Here is a 25,887-nt window from a genome sequence, read left to right on the forward strand (position 1 = left end):
ATTTCTTCAAACTGAAACATAATTATCAAAGTATACTTACGCAGATAGATATGAAATGTCTTTATTAAAGTTTGTGCCTGTTTCCATTCTATTATTATGTACATCTATATCAAAAACACTTGTAAAGGTTTTTTTTTAAATTTTTTATTTCCATACTTTGTGGACCAGGCGCGTAAGCAGCCCCCACAATTTTAATGAATCATCACTATGCCAGATCAAACATACCCATTCCTGTGTCTCGATAATCTTCTATCATTATATGTGATCAGTTTTCTATAATAGTCAGCCATATAGGAGCCTATTCGTGACCAGACACACAGACGTTCAGCTTTATATTATATATATATATACACAGTGCTGGCAAAAAGAAAGTCCATACTTGTAATTTTTTTCAAAAACTGCAAATTTAAGCTAAATTTAATTTAACTGTTTAAACAACCTATACCTCATTTGATTTGCCTTTTATTCTTCTATAATTTTACCTGTTTATATTTGACTTTTAATTGAAATATTCTTGTGTTCACGTCAGTTTAAAAAAATAACTTCAAATTGAGGAGGCAAAAAGAAAGTCCACAGCAACAAATTCGCTTAAAACCAACTTAAATCATCGCCCCTAAATCAGTTTAAAATATCCATCAACAGGCAACAAAGCATCTCTAATCGTAATTGTTGTTGTTCCAAGTTATACAACATAATATTTAGTCCATATGCCACGCCTCTCTTAGTGATCGTCAGGAGCTCATTAATCTCCACCTTTCTGGTTTATCCAATCAAGAAATCGGCCGCAGATTGAAATGCGATGAGAAAATGGTACAAAAGACTGTGCAAAAGCACCAAAACATTGGCAGTGTCCGTGATGCCCTTAAATCTGGTCGTATTAGAGTTACTTCTAACAGGGGAGACAATGCTATCAAGATCCACAGTCTAAGAAACAGATTTGAAACGGTTCCCCAAATCCAACAACAGTGCAATCTTCTTAAAAAGTTCTCTCTTTCTACTGTCAAGAACAAATTAAAGGAATTTAAATTGCGAGGATATGTTGCAAGACGCAAGCCAATGATTTCTGTAAAAAAATAGAAAGCGCTGTCGGGACTTCGTCAGATGTAGTGAAGATCATGACTCTTCATATTGGTCAAAAATGCTTTTTAGTGATGAAAGCAAGTTCAATAGGCTAGGCAGTGATGGTAGGCAATACGTCCGTTGGAGGAAAGACGAAGAATTTAATCCTAAGTGCTCAGTTTCAACGCTGCAAGGTGGTGGAGGTTCAGTTTTAATGTAGGGCATTATTAGTACCAATGGTCCAGGGCCTATAGTTCACTTGCAAGGTCGAATTAATTTGATCAAGTATGTTAATATGGTGACTGAGCATTTTCTACCCTACTTTGGTCGGAATTTGGATGATAATCCCATCTTCATGCAGGATAGTGTTCCCATTCACACAGCTGGCAATGTCAAGAGGTTCCTGGAAGAGCATGATATTCCATGTTTGGATTGGCCTGCACAACCTCCAGACCTCAATTCTATCAAAAACATATGGCATTACTTCAAGCAACAGCTACGTAATGATAACATTTAAAATTTGTAAGAACTTGGAATCGAGGGATTTATTTATTTATTTTTTTAGTAATTTGTTTTCCTGTCATCCCCATACGATTGCTCTTGCTCCCATCTCTCTTTTTTTTTTTTTTTTTTTTATTAAGGAAAACAAATTACTAAAAAATAAATCCCTCGATTCTAATATTGATGAGTGAGGGCGAAACATGTCAATTGACTCGTTTTGATTATTTTTTTTTATTTATTTTTTTTTTCTCTATTTCCCTACTTTTATTTTTTAGTCGCTATCCATTTTCTTTTTCTCCTCGGTCGTTTTTTTTTTTTTTTTTTTTTTTAAATATAAAATGAATTCCAAAGGAATACGTCTTCCCTTCATGATTGCCTTAATATATATATATATATATATATATATATATATATATATATATATATATATATATATAATTATTATTATTTTTTTTTTAAACGTTACTGTGAAAGAAAGATAAAAACTTTTTCTGTCGCCTGATCAGAATCAGTTGGTTACTGTTAAAACCAATTAGACCGAAACATGATTTTAATTGTATAGCAACATTTAAAATAATTTTTATTTGAATATAAATAAAGATACACCTTGCACTTTATTATTGAACACTATTATATAGACTTTGTAAATTCATTGGGTTGTTTTATCTTTGAATATTTTTAACCTGAAATAATAATCTATCTATCCTCTTGTTTTTGAGCACTTTTGTTGTTTCGTTTCTGTTCTTAGAAAATAATCCTTCTTTTTTTTCTAGCACTGGGAACAGACAAAATCTGGTATTAAAACTAGAAAGATTTCATCTGCATATTTTGTTCTTTTTGATAAAATTAAGTTTTCATTTTACGATGAACTCTGCTTTTTCTTGAATACAGAATTTAAAGATGCTTTGAAAAACTTAACCAACATTTTCTCTCTTTACTTTTAAAATTATCTTCGTCTTTTTTGTTTCAGATGATTTACAATTTTTTTTTTTTTTTTTAAGCCTTTTTTTTTAATCTATTGAACTAGCAGTTTAGCCCGGCTTTGCTCAGGCCTTATAACTTGCCCTATGTGTGAATACACTTTATGTAAGATTTCAAATGTTTAGACCAAATTTGTCTGAGTAATTTCGTAGAGACCGCAGAGGTAATTTTTAAAAAACTTTGATCCCAATTTTGACTCCTTAGCATTTATTATTTTGGTCTCAAATCAAAATACAAAGTTTGACCCATGTCCAAGTTACCTACATCTAAAATTTCAAGTCTTTAGACCCAAAATTGGCGGAGGAATTTGGTAGAATCTGCAAAGGTCAACTCTTTCAACTTTGACCTTTTGGCAGCCAAATTTTCGTCCCAAAACTGATTAAAATGCTAGCCGCATGTCTGAATATCCGTTATGTGTAAATTTCAAATGTTTAGACCCCAAATTGGCTGAGTAAATTACTAGACACCGTAAAGGTGAAATCTTTTAAACTTTGACCCCTTGGCAACCAAATTTTCAACCTAGATCGATTAAAAAGCTTGCCCTATCTCTGAATACCCTTTATGTAAAATTTCAAATGTTTAGACCAGAAATTGTCTGAGTAATTTGGTAGAGACCGTAGAGGTCAAATTTTTTTTAACTTTGACCCCATAACATTTATTTTTGTGGGCTCAAATCAAATTATAGTTTGATCCATGTCAGAGTAACCTACATTTAAAATTTCAAGTGTTTAGACTCAAAATTGACGGAGGAGTTTAGTAGAGTTTTCAAAGATGAAATCATTGAACTTTGACCCCTTAACAGTCAAATTTCTGGCCGAAAACTGATTAAAAAGATTTTCCCAAATCTCAATACTCCTTGACAGTCAAATCTCGAGTCTCTAGACCAAAAATTGACAGTTATTGTGTAGGGAAATATACACACATACACATTTTCACTTTTCTAGATATATAGATAAGAGAATAAGCTGTTACTTATTTTTTGTGTTTTGATTTAATGGATCCCGCCCCAGAACAGCATCTGATGTTAAATATCTATTTAACATGAAAATCAATTTCTAAATTTGAACCTAGCTGAATTAAGACTTTCTATACATAAATAAACCACACTTATTTGTTATAAAATTGAACTGATCACATGTATAAAACTTTTGTTTAGGAAGAAAACATTTTTGAAGTATACAGGAATTGGGGAAACATACATGGGGAGACAAAAGCTCACAAAAGAAAACCTCAATTGGGGAGGGGGGGGAGAATCAGCAAAATTAAGTGAAACTTTTAGATTGTTAAAATCTATTACTGAACCATGTTCATTTTGTCTTTGTAAAATGGTATTTTTTAATTCTGTTTTATTACTTTGACTAGAATGGAATTATCCTTAACTCACATTCTTTCTATATTGCAGGTGTGCTCAGATACCAAATTCTTTGTGGTATAAAGATTCAGTAAGTTCTCTTTTTCTTCTTATCCCCATCCTCTCTTATATAAAATAAAATACATCATTCTGGTTTCTTCTACAATGAATTAGATACTTGACTGTTGATCACATTTGGATGTGACTGGCTAGTCTGATTTTTAATTTCAGCATGGATACTTGCATCTAGCCAAACTCATGAGTCGTCATAGATGACAAAACAGCTGTCTGTGACTAATATATATATATTCACCTGCATGAACAAATAAGACCCCCCCCTTTTTTTTTTCTCTCGATCTTTGTTCTTCATTAATCTCTAATTCATTCTCACTCGTCTGCAACAACTCTTTCTTTTAAACTTCTCATGAAGATTCATTGCGAGATGATCTTGTGATTTCTCAAATTGAGACTATGACCTTTTATTGTTTTAAATAATTCAGTTCAAGTCTTTATATTTTTTTGTCTCAATTGTTAGTTTTAATTTATTAGTGTAGCTGTAGTAGATGGAACTAACAATGCAAACTGCAAAACTCTCCAACAAGTCATCTTAACGAGATGTCTGTGCTGGCTGTGTCATGCCTTCGTTTTCCATCAAGAGAGTTTATCTTCAACGTAATTGCCACAGCTCCTCTACAGGGTTAGAAGAAAACAATGTGCTGGACAAAGTAAAATCTGGTGGATTAAGAAGCTGACTTGCAACCCAGCATGAATCTCATATCTATGAGCAGCAAGTGATTAGATGAACCAATCGTTGACTTCAAATCGTCAGGCTTGGTTGGCCTTCGTTAAAGATGCAGTGGTGAGAATAGATGATGCCTGCTCCCCCTCCCTCTCCATGGGGAGAGGGTGAATGCTGTTTCAAGTACAAATATTATTAGCAAGTATCAACCTGTTTCTCCTGTAACTATTCCATTTCACTGATTTTTATACTTTTAGGTTTTTCACTTGGCAAAAATAAATAGGTTTGTCTTCAAAACAAAAAAATAAGTTTACATTTTGTGGCTCTTCAGCTGCAATGATAGTGAACACATTTCCACACCAGTGAGACACTTCTAAACTGCTATTCTGCCTTTTGAGGCCCACTCTTTTTGTACACAATATGCAACGACCTATGGTGTAGTGGATAAAGTCCTCAGTAAAACTCAGTTGTAAAGTTACATGCTTCTGGAGATTGAAGGCTTAATCCTTACAAATTACTTAGGACTTCTACCTAGTCATGCTACTCCTGTGGATTAAATAAAGAGTTCCATTTAAAATTCTGTGGAGATTCCCAAATTCAACAGAATAATTTCAGTTTGACAAGATACACTTGAAGAAGGCCGGAGGTTACATCAACCGAAATGTGAAAATAGCACTCCAGATGAGCACAGTAGTTTAAAGAATCCAAATGATATGGACAATATGCAAAACCAACCATCTTAAAGGAATTCGCAATTGAACAAATGCCAACATCTCTCGAAAAACCAGCTTGAATTGCGACCACATCAAATTTCTCACCAAAAATCTGTTACAAGTAGCATTCAAAATAAACCCTAATCCCATCTTTTGATCACTTCCTATTACTATGGCTGATGAAAGGCTTGTGGGTTCGGTCTGAGGGAAGGGAATATGCAGACTTTTCAACTGGATTATGTGACAGAGGGGAAGCATGCAAATCATCTTCTTAAAAAACATACACTTGTTCTATCCTGTCTGACCAAATGGTAAACTGCAGAATAGGTTCAAAGTGTTGTATCTGTTTCATCCTCTGTCAGGTGATAAAACCTAAACGGAGGCAATTTTTATTTTATCCCTATTAGTGTTCATTTTTTGGTAGCTAGATTTTTTCCATGTTAAAAACTGACCTTGTCTCTTTGTCCTGTGGAGTGGCAAAAAAAAAATAAATAAATAAATTTATTTTGTTAGTTGTACTTGGCTAGCATTGAAGATGAAATTTTCACTTTTTATTTATTTATTTTTTTTTGCTAGTAAGAAATGCATTTTTTAAATATAATCAGTCGAACTTCTTTGTATCTCATAATTTTGTTTTTACCAAATTATTTTTTTTTAATACAATTTTGAAAGTTAAATTTGATTAGGCTTTTGTTTCGTTATAATTAAACCAAATTGTTATGAAACTATATATATATATATATATAGGAAATTAGACCTAGAGTCTAAAGAGAAAAGTTTATTTTAATGTGTCAATACTTTAAAACAATCTTGCTCATAATACTGTGGATATATAAGCTCAATAGGTATATTTCTACTAGAGCTATATTATATATATTGATTTTGTTTGTTTTTCCTGTTGAAACTGATTCATAATTTATAATTATTAATCTTTATAATCAATATATATATATATATATATATATATATATGCATGTATATGCGCCACTGATAAGTTGTGATACAACGAAACAGGACTGTATGTTGATGACTACAAATATATATATATTTATATATATATATATGTATATTTTTTAAAAAATTTTTTATTTTATTTATTACATTTTCACCCCAAACAAGGTACATTGCCACTTTGGTGGAGGGGGCTACTATCAGGGGCAGCAACTGCTGGGGCACTATGTTGGGATTTGGGCAGCAAGATGTCGGTTCACGTTACACTTGAACTTCTGCATGTCAGTACAGTTAGGGAAACAGGGACCTGGAATGGAATTCTAGAGTCTAGCGGTTCTGGGGAAGAAACTACCTGGAATGGAATTCCAGGGTCTAGCGGTTCTGGGGAAGAAACTACTGGAGTAGAAAGATCTTTTACATCTAGGGATCTCTACAGTGTGGAGGTGGGATTTAGCTGCCTGTCGGGTTTGTCTACGTCGTGGGGGCACAAGTGTCTGCAGTTCGTCAGAGCATTCACAATTAAAATACTTGTAGAACAGGCAGAGGGGTGCAACGTTTTGTCGATGGGACAGAGGCTGAAGCTTAGATGCCAGTTCAGGACCTCTCAGATTGGCGACTCTCTTTTGAACCTTATCTAGGAGCGAGAGACTAGCAGTAGATGCACCAGCCCAAATGTGACAACAATGCTTCATACATGGGCGAATGGTGGCCTTATAGAGGTACAGGATACTTTCAGGTGTCAGTAGTTTTCTAGCACGGTAGAGAGAGCCTACCTTTTTCGCAACGCCCCTGGCAATGTTTTCAATATAATTGTTCCAACTCATGTTTCCTGTGAACGTTAGGCCAAGCAGTTTGAAAGATGTACTCTCAGACAGGAAGTCACTGGCCATTGCCATTATATAAAATCATCTTTTATACCTACAGATACTAGTGTTTCATGCTTTTGCAATTATCAGTGTAGGAGGTGACAATTCCTACTGATCGAGAGATTCTAACCCAGCCACAAAGCCGCCTTTGATTTTATTTGCTAAACCTTTACCCCTGCGCCACTAAACAATTTCCATGGGACCGAAGGGAATTAGAATTATATATAACTTAGAGCAGATAGGCTTTTTTTTTTACTTTTTTTTTTATAGAAAGATTAAATGAAACGAAAACAAATTGATGGGAAGTTTGTGGCTCGATAAATCTATTGATTTAATCAACTAAACACTCAGATTCATTTTGACAGATTGTGAATCAGTTTACTTGGTCCAAAAATGTCTGATTAGGAAACTACAGCCAAAACAAAGAAGGGGAGGCATTACTTAGCAGTCTGTCATGTTTACAATATTAGCAAGCAGAGTGAATGCTTAAAGGAGGAAACTGACTGCATCTTTGTGTGTGGAAGAGAGAATTTTTCCTTTTTACTTGTATTAAAAAAATCAAAATGAAATCTGGTGGAATCTTTAATTGGATTTTTAAAATTGTTTTTTTTTTTTTTTTTTTTTACACTATTGTATTCAATTAACAGAAAATTGTAATTAAAAAACAAAAATTGTAATTAAAAAACAAAAACAAATTCAATGCATAATTTTATATTACATTGATGCAAAAAAAACAAAAAAAAAACAAAGTTGTCTCATAATTTTCTAATTTATAATGATTAAAATCTTTGTTTGGATGGATGAATAACTCGTACAAAAGTTGGCAAGTTGAAATGCAAAATGTTTATTTCAACTTGCTTGGCATTTCTATTAGTTTACGCATGCGTAAACTAAGCATACCTAAAAGTTGTTATATTTTCTAACTTGCTTATCTTTCGGGTTAACTGAAACGGTAGTGAATGTGGTTGGAGTGCTGAATGTTTTAGTTTCAATTCCAGCTGATGGCATCCAAGTCACTGTTTTTTTTTTTTAAACTTTTGAAATCACTACTAATATATGTATATATCTATATACAATGTTAATATTTTCCAGAGGTAAAGTAACTAATAAAGTTTCGATGAGGTTAATAAGAGTGCTCAATACCAACTAGGGCTAGACATACTTTCTATTGTTTTTATATAAGCGGTCATACTTCATATCAAATATATAGGGTGGTGGAGGGGCGAGGGTGTTGTGACGCCTCCCTCTCTATGTAAATAGAATGTTTGTTAAATATTAAACAGTGCTTCTGCTCGGTTAATGTCGGCGACTTACTTATGGAAAAACGATTAATTAAACTGCAGAAGCACCTGTTAAAAGCTATACAAGTTCTATAATTGAATGCCCCCCTCCAAAAAAAAAAAAAATAGAATGAAAAACATAAAAGTATGTTTTTGTAAACTGCTCGTGTAAAAAATAAAATGAACGAATCTTAGTGAATAGTTGTCTCCGTTAGAACAATGATAAATTGTAAAACAGTGCCCAATCTTATTACTATAGATCACTAATAACTACAGATTACTATATATATATATATATATATATATATATATGATGATGATGATTCATCTTTATAGATGATCGTAGTCCCGCCCAACAAAAACCCCACCACCAGCCCCTCCCCCACCATTCATCTCACATGGCCATGCAGGTGGCTCTTCGAACCAGCATCCGAGTTACATGGCCTGAAGCAAAGATGACACACAGTCAGGTGTCTGCACCAGCTAGGTTAACTGGAAAAAAAAAAAAAAAAAAAACACACACACACACACACACACACACCCCCCCAAAGTGTTTTTTATTTTCATCTAAAAATTTCAGGACAGCCTGCTTTGAATTTGTTGTTTTTTTACTTTCCTTTTCTATTTATATTGGGTTTATTATTAGTTACTGCTAAAACTATCTGGCTGTCCAAGAAAAAGGGTTATTCATAATGTGATACACTTGAAATCAAACCCCAAAATATTTTAAAGCAATCCACTGTAAAGCATGTGTGAAGATATAGAATACACAACTGAAGTTATGGGCTTTGAAATGTAGTTATGTTTTTTTTTTTATCTATTTTTATAAATACGATATTTCATCATTAGTGGCAATCACTTTTTTTTTTTTTTTACTTTGTTATATAATTTTTTTTTTTTTCATGTAAATTGTTCTTGCTTTTCTTTTTTTTTTTTTCTCTCTATTTATTACACTGGTTTTCTGAGAATTACTAATTCTGCCTTTTGGGTACATCTCTGGGTAATTGCTGAGGAGGAGGCAAAAATTGCTTAACTAATTGAATAAATTTCTCAAATTATTTGGCTGAAGCGGTTTCAAAAGCGGTATCCAGAAGTGGATAAATGTTCACAATATATCTAGAAAAGTAAAAGATTTGTATATAAAAAAATGAACATTTTATAATATTGAAGCTTGTTTTAAATATTTATATTGTACCATCACACAAGGAAAAACTCACTTTTGTTTTATATAAATTGCATTATTTTATTGTTCATGAATTTTGGAGAAAAAAAATGTCCAAGATAAAAATAGATTTTCTTTAATGAAGTTCTTCACTTAATTGCTACACGGACACATAAAGCAAAACATGATAAAACAAAAGTATATACACAATTCCATTTAAACATTGAAAAGTAAATTAAAAAAAAAAAAAAAAAAACACGTATTTAATTCAAAATGTTTTTGGTCATCAAATCGGTGTAACTATTTGTAAGCTAAGATTTTTCTTTTTCTGATATTTCATCTGAAGAAAGCAGACAATACTTTATGCAATGCATTCAATCATAAAATCGATCAATATTATTATAAAAATTATTTACACTAAAAATATTTTTGTTTAATTACTTTGTTATCCAATCAATTATTCTTTTGATGAAAAATTCCTTATGTTTATTACTGGAGAATGAACAAGTTGCTTGCCTGTTTCCCCCCACCCCCCAGACTTCAACTTGGATGTCTTCAAATCCAACACAAACAAATTCCTGATGAACCGCACCCTTAAGTAATGACACCTTGTCAAATCTCCAATACTAACTATTACTAAGATACTATCCCATTGATTACTGTACACACAATAACCCTTATCCCCGAGTGGCTCCTGGGCCTTGATAAGTGGTCACCACCATGTAAAAAAAAAATAAAAAAAAAGTTGTTGTCCATTGTTTTCTATTTAAATATTTAGACAGTGTTGTGATAACCAATTTTCTCTGCCTTCAATAATCTTGTGAACTTTCTATTTACCTCTTGAATATGAATAAAATGTTCTTCACTAATAAACCTTTTTATTGTCTTGATTACATTGTAAATAATTCTTTCGATTGTGTTTCGGTAGAATTAAAAAAAAAAAAAAAAAAAAAAAAAAATTTTTAAATTAGCAATCTTTAAAATAAAAATATTGAACCCTTTCCCAGATAATGCACATTTATTGACATTTATGTTCGTATTTAGAAACTTTAAGCCTTCGGATCAAGATCAAAGTGTAGTATCTGTTCTTCAGATGCTGCAAGCTATGACTAGCTATGACTAGCAAAGACCAGATGTGGGGGCAACCCCACATGCCTGACCTTTAACCAGCTCCCATTTCCCACCTCTCGGGAGCTGATCCCCTTTTTCCCTTCCCCCTCCCTTCACTCCTCACATTAAAAATCGGCCTTGTGCCTAATTTGCTCGGTGGGGGAGCAAATAAATACCATCTGTTCTTCAGATGCTACACTTCAATTTCTTGTTCTGACAGTGGAGGAGAAATCCTTCACGACTGAGACAATTTTTATTTTTGTTCCTTTTCTCCACATTAAAAAACAACCCTGGTGTCTAACTCTGTCCCATGGGGAGGCATTGAAAATGGGAACTTTAAGAGAAGAAATGGAAAAATAAGTGAGAATATGTGATAATCTTTGAGTAAAAGTTTACTTTCGCATTTAAAAAGATTTTCTTTTATCAGAAAAGACACAAATTGACAAAAACATTGAAGTTACAAAAAAAGAAGACAATAATAAAAAAAAAAAATTTTAACTTCTTTTTCCTCATTTTTCTAATAGGATTTGACATTATTATTTTCTGATTTGTCTTTCATTAATTAAAGAGTTGAAGTTTCATGAAGATTTGTTTGCATGGAATCATTTGTAAATACTGCTTTTGGTTAATCCACCTCCCCTCCCCAAATTTAAATCTGAGAAATGTTGGATGCAAGAAGAAATTCATTCTAATTTGACTTCCTCCTTCTTGCCTCTCCTTATCTTTTTTTTTTTTTTTTTTTTTTAACCCCACCCCAACCCCACACTTGGAAGGGGGTGTCCTTTGTCTAGATTATTAACCGAGTGAAAAAACTGATGAAAAGCCCTGTCAACACTGACATCTGAGGGTGTGTGCACACTCATCAGTTGGTAGGGAACCCCTGGTGGATGGGACGGTTTTTTAGAAAAGAAACTTTGTAATCAATAGGCGGGTGTGGACAAAGGGGTAGCCTTTGTAGAAGGTAGATAAAAACTCCATGAGGAATGCAAAGCTATCTGCTAGAGAAGGGAGGGTAGGGTAATTATTCTTTTAAAAAAAAAATTTCTTGCTTGTAGATGGATCTTGCCTGTCCTCTAAAATACATGCTGAATTCAATATAACGCAAAGTTCAGATTTCTTCATTCAAATAACCTATTTTTCACCCACTGTCAATAATTTCCACCACTCTTTATCCGTGCCTAAATCAAAATGTAGATTCCATGAACAAAGCTTCTTTCTTAGAACTGCACGCCTGTGGAACTCTGCCGCTTGCCTGTCCCCCCCCCCCCCCCCGGGACTTCAACTTGGATGTCTTCAAGTCCAACACAAATTCCTGATGAACCGCCCCCTTAAGTAATGACACTTTATCAAATCTCCGATACTAACTATTACTACGATACTATCCCATTGATTACTGTACACACAATAACCCTTATCCCCGAATGGCCTCTGGGTCTTGATAAGTGGTGACCTCCATGTAAAAAAAAACAAAAAAATATAGTAATTCTTAGGATGAATATTGTTTTTTTTTTTTTTTTTTTTTCATTGGTTATTTTGTCCTCACCGGTTCCTTTTTTCTTTATTTTTAAATAAAACACTAGAGAAAATATATAAGGAGAAAAAAACAAAAAACAAAAAAAAAAACGAAGAGCAGCAATGGAGGGACATTAATCCAAAGAAAAACGGTAAGATAATGCCACTTCCTCCCCAAAGTAGGAGCCAATGCAAGCAGTTTTGTTAATTTATTAATTTTATGGATATGACAAACACACCCTGCATGTCACGGGAATTAATTTAAAGAATTGTCTTTGAGACAGATGTTACTAGGTGCTTTAGAGATTGTGTATCAAAGAGTGGGAGCATGAAATTTGCATGGGGAAGATCGAGGAAGGTAGGTCGAGGATGATCAAAGAAGTTTGAAGCTGGAGTTTAATATAGCACAAAAAAAATGCACCATGGTATTGTTTGGCTAACTGAGAAAATGTAAAATGGGTGGAGAAGCGTTGTCCGTGCTGATAATTGTTTGCTTTTATTGATTTGTTATCGACTGTTCGATTGATTCTCCTCTGACAACGGTCAGCATTTTACAAAATTTTAAAGATAAACACAACAAAATGTTGCTGTTTTGGAGATTTTTTTTTTTTAATCAACACAGATGTAAAAACATCCTGTCTATGACACAAAATTCTATCCAGTGATGAGGAGGCCCAAATTTCAGATATTTTTGTGGGAGTTTGGAAATATCTTTTAGTTATCATTACTCCCAGGTCAACTCTAAATCCGGATGAGTGATAGTCATTTGATTCATCTATGATAGAAAATTAGTTTACAGACGATTTACAAAATATATGCTTACAAAAAAAGGCGGGGGGGGGGGGGGTTGAAACGTTTTTGGATAACGGTATGATTGCAAAGATTTGGACGATTATATTTATAAGTGTTATACCGGCCTTCCTTGAACAGAGGAATTTACACCGATTAGCACTATAAATAGCGCTACTAATTCCAACACCAGTGAGAGAGATGCGACTGTACTTCAACTGCTAGCCGAGTGCCCAGCTTTCCTATCTTTGTACATTATTGTTAATACACTTGTTCCTTAACCGAACCTCGACTTGATGGTTCTTATTTTCACTGTTGTTCCATGACACAACAGTAAGTATTATAGTTATTTTGCCATCCCTTTTATTTATTTATTTATTTTTTTTTTCATAAAAATGGCTTTCCATTGAAGGGACTGTGTAAAATATTTGAATTTTTCAGCTTTAACTTTTCATCTTAACACTAAAAGGGAATTACGCTCTGCTGATCTTGACTGCATTAAATCTTTTCTGACTTGATTGATGCTGCCAATTTTTGTTTGGAATGATATTTAATATTCGCAATCGGATAATTTTCTTTTCTCTACAATAGTTATTTTGGACATCCTTTTTGGATCCCTTTTCTATTATAAGAATTGTTTTCCACTGCAGATAATTAACCTACAAACCAATCATATGCAAACCATGTAATTCTGACAATTTTCATGTTGGATTACAGTTTTGCTTCCACTAAAATATTAATGCTTTCCAACATCAATCTTTAAGAATCTCTGTTAATGATATCTACCTATTTAGTGCTGCCTGGAATGCAGTGAAGTCATTTAGTTTTTTTGGGTTTTTTTTTGCATATGTTTAAATTTTGTGTAGCCATCTCATGTTTTCCAATCTAAAATGTGTTATTTTCGTTAACTGATTTTTAAAATTTTACTTACATTCATTGCCACTTGGCCGTAAGGGACTACTATTTGGAACCATGCTTAGGAAAGGCAAAAGAGATGTTGGTTTACATTACATTTAAACTTCTGCATATCAGTATAGTCGGGGAAGCAGGTAGAAAGAAGGGAATTCCAAAGTCTAGCTTTTCGAGGAAAGAAACTATTGAAGTAGGAAGCTTTCTCGCATTTAGAGACCTCAACAGTAAAGGGGTCTGATTTAGTTGCTAAGCAGGTTAGTTGAGGGTATGTATGTCGAGGGGGCACAATAGAACTTAACAAAACGGGACCTAATAGAGTGGAGACTCTTCTTTGGACCCTGTCCAAAAGGAGAGATACACTAGTCTAGATGTGGCAACAATGCTCCGTGCATGGCCGATGATGGTTTTGTTGTTGTGGTACAAGATACAGGTGTGAGTTCTCTAGCATGATAGAGAGAACCCACCTTTGCAGTAGCCTTTGCAATGTCCTCAATCTCTTTGCCCCGGTTCATATTACTTGTGACTGTTAAGCCGAGGAATTGGAAAGAAGAATTCTTAGGTAGGGTGTTATTTGTCATGGATATCGGTGGTTGGGAAGCCTTCTTATAATTGTTAAAGGAGAACTTGCTAGCATTGAATGTTACCATCCATTTGCAGCTCCATTCCACTACGATATGGAGGTCATGTTCCATATTAGAGCTCTGTCCAAGTAATTCAAAAAGTAAATTGTAGCTAAGTATGTTATTTTTGATAACATAGTAAGTACCACAATAATAAATTGAAATTGATTAGCCAGAAGCAAAGTTTTGTCAGATGAAATGCTACAAGAAAAGTAATCCATCTACCAAATTTCAATTTATAATGACTACTACGATATTATCCCATTGATTACTGCGCACCCAATAACCCTTATCCTCGAGTGGCCTCGTGGCCTCGATAAGTGGTGATTCATTCCTAAAAAAAAATGTAACAAAAAAAAAAGATGAATTTAACGTTTATCTGATGTCGCTAAAGTTATTTTTTCCAAACTTAATGTTTTGCTGATGATATTCGTTTTTCTCTTTTCTTTTGTATTGTTCTAATATCGAATACACTAAATATAGCTTGTAAAAGAAATCTATTAACATCTCTTTAATAGCGTTCATAAAATAAACCTATGTCATGCAAACGTATCCTTAATAAGTTGTTACTGAACGCCCTCCCTCTTCCAATTCCGACAATAATGAAAGAGAAATAAAGATACCATAAATTTACAAATGTTCAACTTAAATGGAAGCAAAAACTTCACTGATTAAACCAGCAAAGTTTGCTAAGAGGAGGAGGGATATTTAATTCTTTCACTGCAAGAATTGTGACACCAGGCTCTGAAAGTTTGATTAAGAAGTCAGCGCTTCCGAGGGGGAGCACTTTGACCCGCAAAAAGTGCCTAGGCAGTCCCGTCGGCAATCCTCTCTAAGGGCGCCTAAGAAAGACGGCAAAGCCTGGGAGGACCTGTACAGAACAAGCACTACATCATAATCAATAGAGACCAGGTCATTACAGGAATGGTCTAATCTCTGTTGATTTCGCCCCCCCCCCCTCCCTGCAGGAAAAATCCCTAAGGACTATAAAGAATAAATTAGGGCAGGAACAGTGAAACAATGCGAACTATGCAAAAACTTCAAACTTAAGCCACACAAAAACGAGTGTGGTGCAGTTAAGAAGACTAAATCTAAAAAGATCTAGAAATTAAAGATTGAAAAAATCCCTTTTTTGTTTTATTTTACTTCAGTCGAAGTTCTCAGAAATCAAGGGGCCCACGACCTGGGGCTAACACTTGAAGTCTATATGAGATACATAGATATTCGAATGTTCCATTTAAAGTTCTTTATCTCTCAAACACTGAGAAAATTGAGAACATAATTTCCCTCTCCCCAATTAACCATTTTCATATGTTGTAGTATATGTTTTGTTTTGGTCTCTTGGTCTTACTGGATTCCAAGACAAGAATTTATCTAGTCTGGTGGAGTATCCAGCTTCGTGCAATATCACTTGGAGAAGGTGCACCATTCCTCGAAAAACTTCATGTAAGTTAGCCATAGTGAGGAGATCTTATTTGGGCTGCAAATACTATGTGATTTTGAATATTTGGTCAGGGTTTACTTCTATGGAAAAAGTATCCTCATGCCAGGTTGTTTTGACAAACCCCTGTACAGAGAGACCTTAGACATTCGAGGACAGTGTCTAATAGGCATTCGAGTTCTCCCCATTTGCATTGAAAAAATAGAATGTGTCAAATTATGGCATATAAAGTTTATCGTTTTATGCCTTATTCGACATTGTAATCACGATCGTCGTGAAGGTGCTTTACTTGTTCGTGTGGTCGGGTTAGGGTTAACAGCATCGATCAGATTGTATGCTGTCAAATCACAGTGAAAGACAAAGTGCAACTGAAAGGCGAATTTTGATCAGAAAAAAAAAAAAGAAAAAAGAGGTACCTGCTACCAATACAGGGCTGATTTAAAAGCGAACCGATTAAATTAAATCGAGGTACTGGATCGTGGTCGTTGTAAAATAAATATTCTATTTACGATGATCATGACTGGATCCACCCTAGCATACATACCGTCCGAGAATAATAGTCTTTTGTAGAATGAAGGAAACCTTCAGTGAATAATTGAACATCAGTTACCAATCGACTTGTGACCATTTATTACGTAGAAATAAAGCTATTTATTATTTTCTACCAAAATATAATTCCTAACTAGCTATATTAATCTGGCATTGCCAGGGTGGAAGGAAGGCTTAATGAAAAACAATTAAAAATAATCATATTTTACTTTTTGTTACCACATTTTAGCCCCACCCTCAACCCCACCTTTTTTAAATCAAAGTTAGGGGATTGTGCACTTAAGGCAACAAACGGAAAAAAAAATATATATATATACGATAAATAAATGTTACCATAGCCAATAAGTTATTTTTCCATCTACCTGGTTCATTTGTGTGTTTAAGTAATTTTTAATGCAAATATTCCCTTTGTACGAGTTGATAACCAACAAGATGTCCGCCGACATTCTTCTTTATCGTCTCCCATGTTGTCTATCAGCTCATAAAAGGGAATATTTGCAATAAAGTGCTTTTAGAACTACTTAAAAACAACAAAAAAAAAATGAAACAGGTAGGTAGAAAAATAACTTTTATTGGCCGTGGTAATATTTATTTTGGGAAGCTAGATTTTCCCCACATTAAAAACTGACCTTGTGTCTAACTCTGCCCTCGTGGAGAGGCAAGTAAATAGGAATATTTATTGTATACTTTTTGTTGACTTCACTGCACAATCCTCCAAAGTTACTTCTAAGCTGGGAAATACAGACACAAGATTGGTTGGTGGATATTTTTTTTTTAAGAGATTTGATCGCTGTCAGTTGATCTTCATGAATGGTAGGAGTGGGAGGCGATTATTTTAGTCTATGATTGTTTGCAGCCCCCCCCCCATCCCTGCCAAAAAGCTATGGATTCAAACGTTTGCTTTTCCATAGAATGGAATAGAATCTCTAATTCGTTTGTGTTAAACAAATGTGATGCCATTTTGCGGTTTTACTAAAAATGTACTATTAAAAATTATGTACGATCAATGTACGACTAATTACTGCTGCTGATTAAAGAAACTTTGACACAGACGATCGACTAGGTCTGTCAGAAGTAACGAATTTACTCACAGTCGAGAAATTAATTTTGTACAAATCTTTAAAGATTGAGACATTTTTTTTTTTTTTGGGCAGATTAAAAATTACACTTTGTGACTGGCTAAATTCGTTTTTTTTTTAAAACAAAGATTTAAAGGGGGGGGCACACTAAATTGTGTGCCCCCCTCTTAAATCTTTGTTAAAAAAAAAAAAAAAAAACGAATTTAGTCAGTCACAAAGTGTAAATTTTTAATTTGCCAAAATTTTTTTTGCCAAATTAAATTTTGCAAGTGCCCCTTTTCTTTAAAATTTGGATTTTGTAAAATAGCTTAAATATATTTTAATTTGTGAAGATTTTGTATTTATTATTATAAAGCCTACTCTATTAAATTATACCTAATATATAGTACCTATATTGTACTTTGTATATAATTGTATGCACAGTCCCCCCCCCCCGGACATAAAACTGTGCACTTATTGTTTCTATAGACACACGACGATCTTTATTTGACCAATCAACTTTGATGTTCTGACTGTCTTACTCTTCCCACAACTCTCGTCATCCCTCACAGACTCCCTGCCTTCCTTGAATCTCTTATGCCACTCAAAAACTGATGTTCGATTCATGCAAGATGGTCCAAAAGCAGTCTTAAGCATTCTATACATTTCTGTAGCATTTTTCCAAGTTTAAAACAGAATTCTATTATATATCATTATTCTAAAGTGTCAGGTTTTAGTAGAGTGTATTCCAATTCTTGCTGTAGCTGTTCATTTGAACTTAAAATCATAAAAATTGATCGGTCAACTCATAAGAGGCATAACAATAAATAGGTATGCACAATAATGGCGGAAAAAAGATAGGGGGACATTTTTGAAAACCGGTTTATCATAATTTTTTTTCTAGGTTTCCGACTACATTTTGATTGTATTTGAAAGATTTAAGGCCAAAGTTAATTTCCAAATGGAAAAAATATTTGTACACGTAAAAAAAAAAAAAAATTTATAATGAAAAATGTTTTCGCGGCGATATTCGGAAGTTAACAAATTTAGCTACATTTTAAAGGTAAATAAATTCATTGTAAAAATCCTTTGTATTAGTTTTCTGGGTCTATTTCAAAGATAATTGGTAAAGTCCTAAGATATTAAATTAAAAAAAAAAAAAAAAAAAAAAACTTAATTAGGCCCCCCCCCCCCGAGCGAGAAATTCTTGCTTCGCTCAAAGCAAAAACAAACGAAATCGTCTAAGCGTAGATTCTACGGAAGCCCAAAATGTAAGTAATTCAAATGGCTGTCCGGAAATGACGTCAGGTAGTTGTAGGGAGGTAGGAAGTACCGTGTCCCCCCCCCCAGCCATGTATCCGTACATTCCTTTCGTGAACGTTTGTGTAATTTTTACCATTTTTTAAATTTTTATTTTTTAAGATTATATAAAAATTGTTACGTCGAAAGTAATACGTTCATTCATGCCAGAAAAATATTAAAATTACGCGAAACATGTAAATTAAACATGTTTCGCGTAATTTTAATATTTTTATAATATCGGTAGTTCGAGAAATTAATTTTTCTTCAAGTTACATCGAATTCATTAATACGGATTTTAGGGGCTTTTTTTTTTTTTTGTATGTTCCTGAAAAAATTAATTTTTCTTAATTGTTACAATTTACGATGCTTTATTTTCATAAGAAATAAAAAACAAAAATAAATAATTTTTTTTTTCGTTTTTTTTTTAATTACTGAAAACCATAACTTTAGTAAAGGTGTTTTTTGTTAAAAAAAAAAAAATACATTTCCATTAAGATTCAAATAAAAATGTGGTCATTATTTGATAAATACTGAAAATTTCATTAAAATTCGTTAATTTTTTTTTTATTTTATTATTTTTTTTTTGTGAATTTTTAAGTGAAGGGAAGGCTCAAAATGTTATGAGCATCGGCTGTTCATTTTGCACGTACCTAGCAATAAAATACTGAATTTTCAAGAATCTATGACAATTTTAAATGCATGTACAAAAAAAAAAAAAAAAAAAAAAAAACTCTGCAAACTTATTAAAGGCATCGTGTGTGATTTTTACTGTCTCCACGCGAGTTAATTGAGGGAAAAGCTAACAAGAAAATCGTCTTTTCAAGAAGAAAAAAAAAAAATGATTTTAAACTGAAAGGATCTGTTTGTTGTGTGTAAGAATAATGGGTGGGAGCGGGGCGAGGGTAACTGTAAAATAATTTGCACTGAAACAAATTAAACAATAATTAATTTTCTAGAGAAATGGAAAAAGAAATAAGAGAATTTCGTGAAATATAGGTTGGCTGCATACCTTGCCTCCTTCTGTCGTTCGCGCGTGTTGTTCGCCACGACGAGCCTGTCTTAGAGAAAGAAGACGTGAGAGGGGGGGGGGGGGGAACAGCCGAGGGTTTTGCTGACCTATTTAGTTATCGCAAGTAGAAAAGGGAAATCAGTTTTTTTCCCCCTTTTCGTTCTCTCTTCACTACCTTCTTGGAAATAGAACATCCCGACGCTAGACTATGAAACATACATCTATAGAGCGGAGTGTGTGCGTGATGGAAATATATGTCAATTAAGCTACTCAGAATTTTCCGCGTTTCATTCTCGTAAGGATTCGTCAGGCTATTGGATTTCCGTCCCGTCCTAGGATTGTTTGTAAAATTAAGAAAAATTTACTTCCACAGTGAAACGTTTTTTCTTTTTTCTTTCTATACAGATTTATACGTTTTTTTTTTTTTTGGTACTTATGCACTTATTGAACCGTGCTGAAATAATAGCGTTATTATTTAGAAAGCCATTCTTAACATAGGGAGAGGATGGTGTTTTGTAACTATTCTGTACTTTCATCTAACAATTTAATAATAATATTTACGGTTTAAAAATAGCGCAGTGCAGTAGTTCACCAAGTGCACAACTGCACAAGCACCTCTTTTTTTTCAGGTTAATATGTTTTCTTTATTAAAATTTTTAACTTAATCAATTTTATATAAATATTAGAATAATTTTTTCGACGGTTATTTTTGGCCCAGATCATTTATTTATATATATATATATATATATATATATATATATATATATATATATATATATATATATATATATATATATATATATATATTCAGTATTTACTTTCAACGGTGCTCAAAATATAAACGTGAAACAAATTTTTTAGTATAGTTTACTGACATAAATATATTTTCAGATTATTTTATAGTATTCTATTATAATATTTTAACTTATGAAAAAAAACAAAAAAAAAAAACAAACCTTGATTAACTTTGCTTTATTATACTAAAACCGACTTAATCATCGTTTCTTTCTGTTAGACCTTTTACCCCGTATGTATTATAATCACACAAAATGTATGTTAAAACATTCATTGCCGTGGAGAGTTGTCAAAATTAATTGTTCTAACCGTAATTTGCAATTTAATCACAAAGTCACCCATCTAAGTTTCTCCTAATATATAGCTTGAGCACCTACCTGCTTTATACAGTATCTTTCCCCTTTTTCTCTCTCAAGCTCCATGGATGACCCAACGCGCCCCCCCCCACACACACACACTAGTGTGTGTATACAGACAAACTACCAGATAGGTATAGATAGATAAATCTACTCTGTTCACCACTCGGTTCTTTAGGAAAGAGAAAAATAAATAAGAATGTTGTCGGCCTTACTGCTCGACCTTTCTTGTATCGGGTGTCTACCGTGGGAAAACAAAATCTCTCTCTCTCTCTCTCTCTCTCTCTCTCTATGTTGTCACTTCTCTCTCAATCCAATTGCATATCGCCCTCTCACTACAACTCCGTATGTCTTAAAAACGTCGCACAACTAAAAAGACGTTACTAATAGCAAACCCTTTATCATAACTGAACCTTTTTTATTTTCTCCCTTAGCATTTCTGTTGCTTGTGTGTTAGTTGAGCCTTTTTTAGACCCCCCACCCCACCCCAAAGCATTTGCTCTTGTGTGTTCAGACTTTTTGAATTTTAGGTCACATGATAGCAAGACGGTGATGACTATTCATTCGGTAAACACTGTGCGCGAGCGCGTTGCTGGGCAGTGTACCCCCCCCCCCCGTCCGTTTTGTGTGCAGACTTAATGTTTGCTGCACCTGGTTTTCTAGTTGGCCATAATCATTCTCTTTTTCTTCCAACCCCTCCATTCCACCTAGTTGGTCACATACCCCCCCCCGGGACTCTCACTTGTTTTCTTTCTCTGAATACAAGAACTGACGATTTTGTCTCTAGCTCCCTCTCCCTCTTTGTTACCCCCTCTTTACTGTCTCTCTCTTCTTGCTCCTGTATAAAATCAAATTTAAATTATGTTAAAAAAATCTTATCGATTTTTAATGTCATTTTCAAGCATATTATCTCACAAACAGCGAACGATTAATTTACATCAAAGTTTGTATCGCTTGCCAATTGCTTTCTCCTATTTGAGTATGCCCCCCCACACACACTTTAAAAAAGGATTTAAGGAAATAAAACAGAAAGATCCAAAGTTCTTTATGAAAAACCTTTCATGATGATCAGGTTTACGAAGTTAACTGTCAAAAGTTAACACTGACTTTATTATTCAACAACACGTGGAATAATAATCATCGCTCAAGTGCACATTTCGCAACTTTTTGACCATTAGTTTAAAAATAAACTACATATCAAGAAACTTATATGCAAAAACAAAATTACATACCATATCTTTTCTTTTTCATTGTAGTACGCATGCTAAATATGGTATATAGTTTTAAATAACTAGTTTTAGGAAAGATTTCTATTTTATCTTTTTTTTTTTTTTTTTTTTTTTTGCAATCTATTTTCTAATATATAAAAGCCAGCTAATTGTGTTTGTATTTAGCTAAAAGTAAAAAAAAAAAAATATAAAACAAAGACCCACAAAGTTGATATTCTTGATCAGTGTTGCCCTGGATGACTATTTCTACTATTATATAAAAGGAACTTTGCGTGAGTTCATTTCCTATGGACTCCAAAAATTTCACATGAATGTACTTTATACGCCTGGTAGTGTTCTTAGATAGATTTTGTATTGGAATGCCTTCGATAAGTATATATAATCGAAATAATCCAATGAAAGAAGGAACAGGCAATTTCGACCAAAGTTAACACCTTACACAGCCTAACATCACACGTGCATTTGAGAAGTTGTATTACCACACAAGCCGAAAAGCTCGACATATGAAATCAACAGTAGGTTCTTTGATATGACAGAGGTGCATTCAGAATGAATGTTTAAAGCACAATTGAACCATGATACTTGACTTTTGTTTTAAACTTCAATTCAAACCATTATCACTGCACAAGCAATAAGGCCAGACATAAAATGAACAGTAGGTTCTTGGATATCACAGGGGAACGTTTGAAATGAATGTTTCTGTTTAGAGAGCAACTGAAGCATGATACTTGATATTTGCATTTGGAACTTTAATGCTAGTGATTATATATAAAAATGATTTTATAAAATCAACAGGAGATTCTTTACAGTGCAATGTAGATTATAACATTTTGTGAACTAAGACACTGTGATAGGCATGTGAAGCTTCCTCTCGGTGCACTGCAGTGGGTCCCCAACTAGAGCAGGCAATCAATCAATTTTATTGAAAAATGGGTGATTTCATCGATTTCGATGACAATAAAAATATAGTGTGAAACATTTGTTGATCATCATTCAATCCTAGGCAACGTCGGGTCATCCTACTAGTAATATCTAAAATTTAGAAAAATTTATTCATTTTCTGGGGTATATATAAATGGGCCAGGTTTCATCAGAAATGGTCAATTTTCAGTGTTATTATGTACTAATTTGCAAAGAAAATGCTGGCTCATTCCTAGCAGAATCTGTTATGAAAGTAATTGTGTGTTCACCTAAAGAGAAATGGGTTTAATGAAGGAGAAAGATGATTTTTGGGCGGAGGAAGATAAAGTGAAAAGATAAATAAAGATAGAAGTTTCAAAATTTTTGTCCCACGCAATGCATTGTAGCTCTTCTCGTCTTATAGATATGTGTGTAAAATTTAATGTTTGTCTATCGTAAAGAAATCGATACGGTGTCCAAAAAGAGTCTCAAATCAGGTCTGCACTATTGACGAAGCTCTAATCTCTGTCGCATCACCACAATGTCAAATCTCTGTGCCTTTTTTTTTTTTTTTTTTTTTTTTTTTTGCAAGTACTTTTATAAAATGTGGTCTGATGAACTTATAAGTACTTGTGCTTCCTTGACGTACATATTTTTGACTAACCTGACAAGCTGCAAAATCTCACTTTAGTGTTGAGATGCTGAAATAAATGCCGGAATAGTTTCTTTCCTTGGACTGCTAGACTTTGAAATTCCTTCCCTGTTACATTCTTCTTTAACTTTACTAAACTTACATAAGTTTGTAATTGTGAAGCGACATCTTGCTGATTAGTTCCCCGCAGTCCCTTATTAGACATGATGCCAAATAGTAGCCCCTTACGTTCCAAGTGGCGATATGCCTGGTTAGGAATGAAAATGAGTATGAAAAAAAAAAAAATCCAAAAACACCATTAAAATTTTCATTCAATTCCATTTGAGTAGCTGCTATTGGCTAAGTTCATAAAATAATTGAATAAAATAATTTTTTTTTTTTTAAAATATTTTTATTCGCTTTCACCCCAAACCAGACATATTGACACGTGGACATAAGGGGCTACTATTTAAGACTCTGTCACGTACGCAACTGGTCAGAATTATTTTGTTTATTTAACTTAGCTGATTTATGCAAACATCTTCAGCTAAACAATAAATAACTCCCAATCTAAACTATTTTAACAATATCACTGGGTAGATAAATAGATAGGTAACATAGTGCGTGTGAGCATGTGGAAATTATCAGCAGGAGCAAAGGATGGCTAGCATGCAAAGAGATTAGCAGCAGCAGAAAAAATTCGCATATGCAAATTAGGAAGTGTGTGCAAGGAGAGAAAGGAAAAAATGGAGAAACTGCAACACATGCTCGCAAGAGAAACAAAGTCGGCATTGAAGAAAATGCACGAGTAATAACTGGCTGTAGCCGGCGTGGGGTCAGAAAGAAATATAACGTAGAAAGAAATGGACATGTGAAGTCGCAGGCGAGAAATGGCTGGCTAATGCCAGCGTGATGTCTGAAAGAGAAAGAAAATTGATAACAAAGAAAATGGACGTGTAAATAGCAACGACAGGAATGGGCAGTTGTGACTGGCATGTGGTCGGAGGAAAGAGATCTGAGTGGCTGGTAAAAATGAACATGTAAGAGTGAGAGACGGTGGTGTCAAAAGAAAAAAAATGTTAACTCGGATTTTTTTTTAAATTATGTATTTGTATTTTATTTGTTTGTCCATTTGATACGTAACGGCCACATTTCAATGTAAATCTAAACAACCCCCATCCCAGACTAAACCAACAAACAGCAAAAACCCACCCCTTCTTAAATGCTGAAAAGCTTTCCACTCTAATAGTTTCATCCCATGAACTGCTAGACTTTGAAATTCCCTCCAGTCTCATGCTTCCTTGATTGTATCGACTTCTGTTAAAGTGTAATGTGAACAAACTCCATCCATACACAGTATTCATGTAGATCTGGTCTCATATAGTGACTCCTCCTTACATCCAAGTGGCACTGTGCCTTGTTTGGGTTGATTAAGAGTAAAAAAATAAAAACGTTAATAAACAATCTATTATGATAAAATCGTATTCCTGTCTGCTTGTTTGTTCACAATTTGATTTGATTAGTCGGTACAAAAGGTACAGTTTCACAAATTAACACTGAAAACATTTTTGCAGTACACATGACCATTTTTGCTGTTGAACTGATGCAAAATGTTCTGTGTAGCCCTAGGAGGTCCACTCTCTCAGGCCTTGCATCCCGGCTTTCGGGAGAAGCAAGTTTATCGCTTGTTGCCTGAGGCGCCCTCACCTGGGAATACCGACAGGGCTACTTGGGCATATTTTTGCAGGGTTAAAGTGAGTCATTTTTCACCTTCAGACACATCCTCTTGCAGCGGGAGAGAGGTAACTATCAATTTTTACACACTTCCATTCTGGAATGATTTCGATATATACTATTTATTTAAAGGAAATCCACATAAGAAGCAACTTCATTTACATATTACATTAAAGCATATCCATTTTAATAATTAGCTCCATATTATTGTTTGTTGTAATAGAATTCTTTTGTCTATGTAGAAATTTGGTTTATTTAATTTATTTTTAATTCATATTTAATTTGATTTATTTCCATTTACTATTACCGACATCAGTTGACTTTAAAAACAGAAATA

General features: G+C 33.7%; 1 protein-coding gene across 4 annotated transcripts in view; it reads left to right on the forward strand.

Moving 5' to 3' along the window:
- The window catches only part of LOC145240049 (uncharacterized), a 328,354-nt gene that overhangs the window by 51,456 nt on the left and 251,011 nt on the right, over nucleotides 1-25,887 (forward strand). For all 4 annotated transcript variants that reach the window (XM_080103656.1, XM_080103658.1, XM_080103659.1 and 1 more), the window contains exon 2: nucleotides 3,944-3,983. The gene's annotated coding sequence lies outside the window, so the exon portion shown is untranslated. The remainder of the gene's footprint in view (nucleotides 1-3,943; nucleotides 3,984-25,887) is intronic.

Source organism: Euprymna scolopes, chromosome 19 (genome assembly GCF_053919585.1).
Source record: "Euprymna scolopes isolate OS-2025 chromosome 19, ASM5391958v1, whole genome shotgun sequence".
NCBI lineage: Eukaryota > Metazoa > Mollusca > Cephalopoda > Sepiida > Sepiolidae > Euprymna > Euprymna scolopes.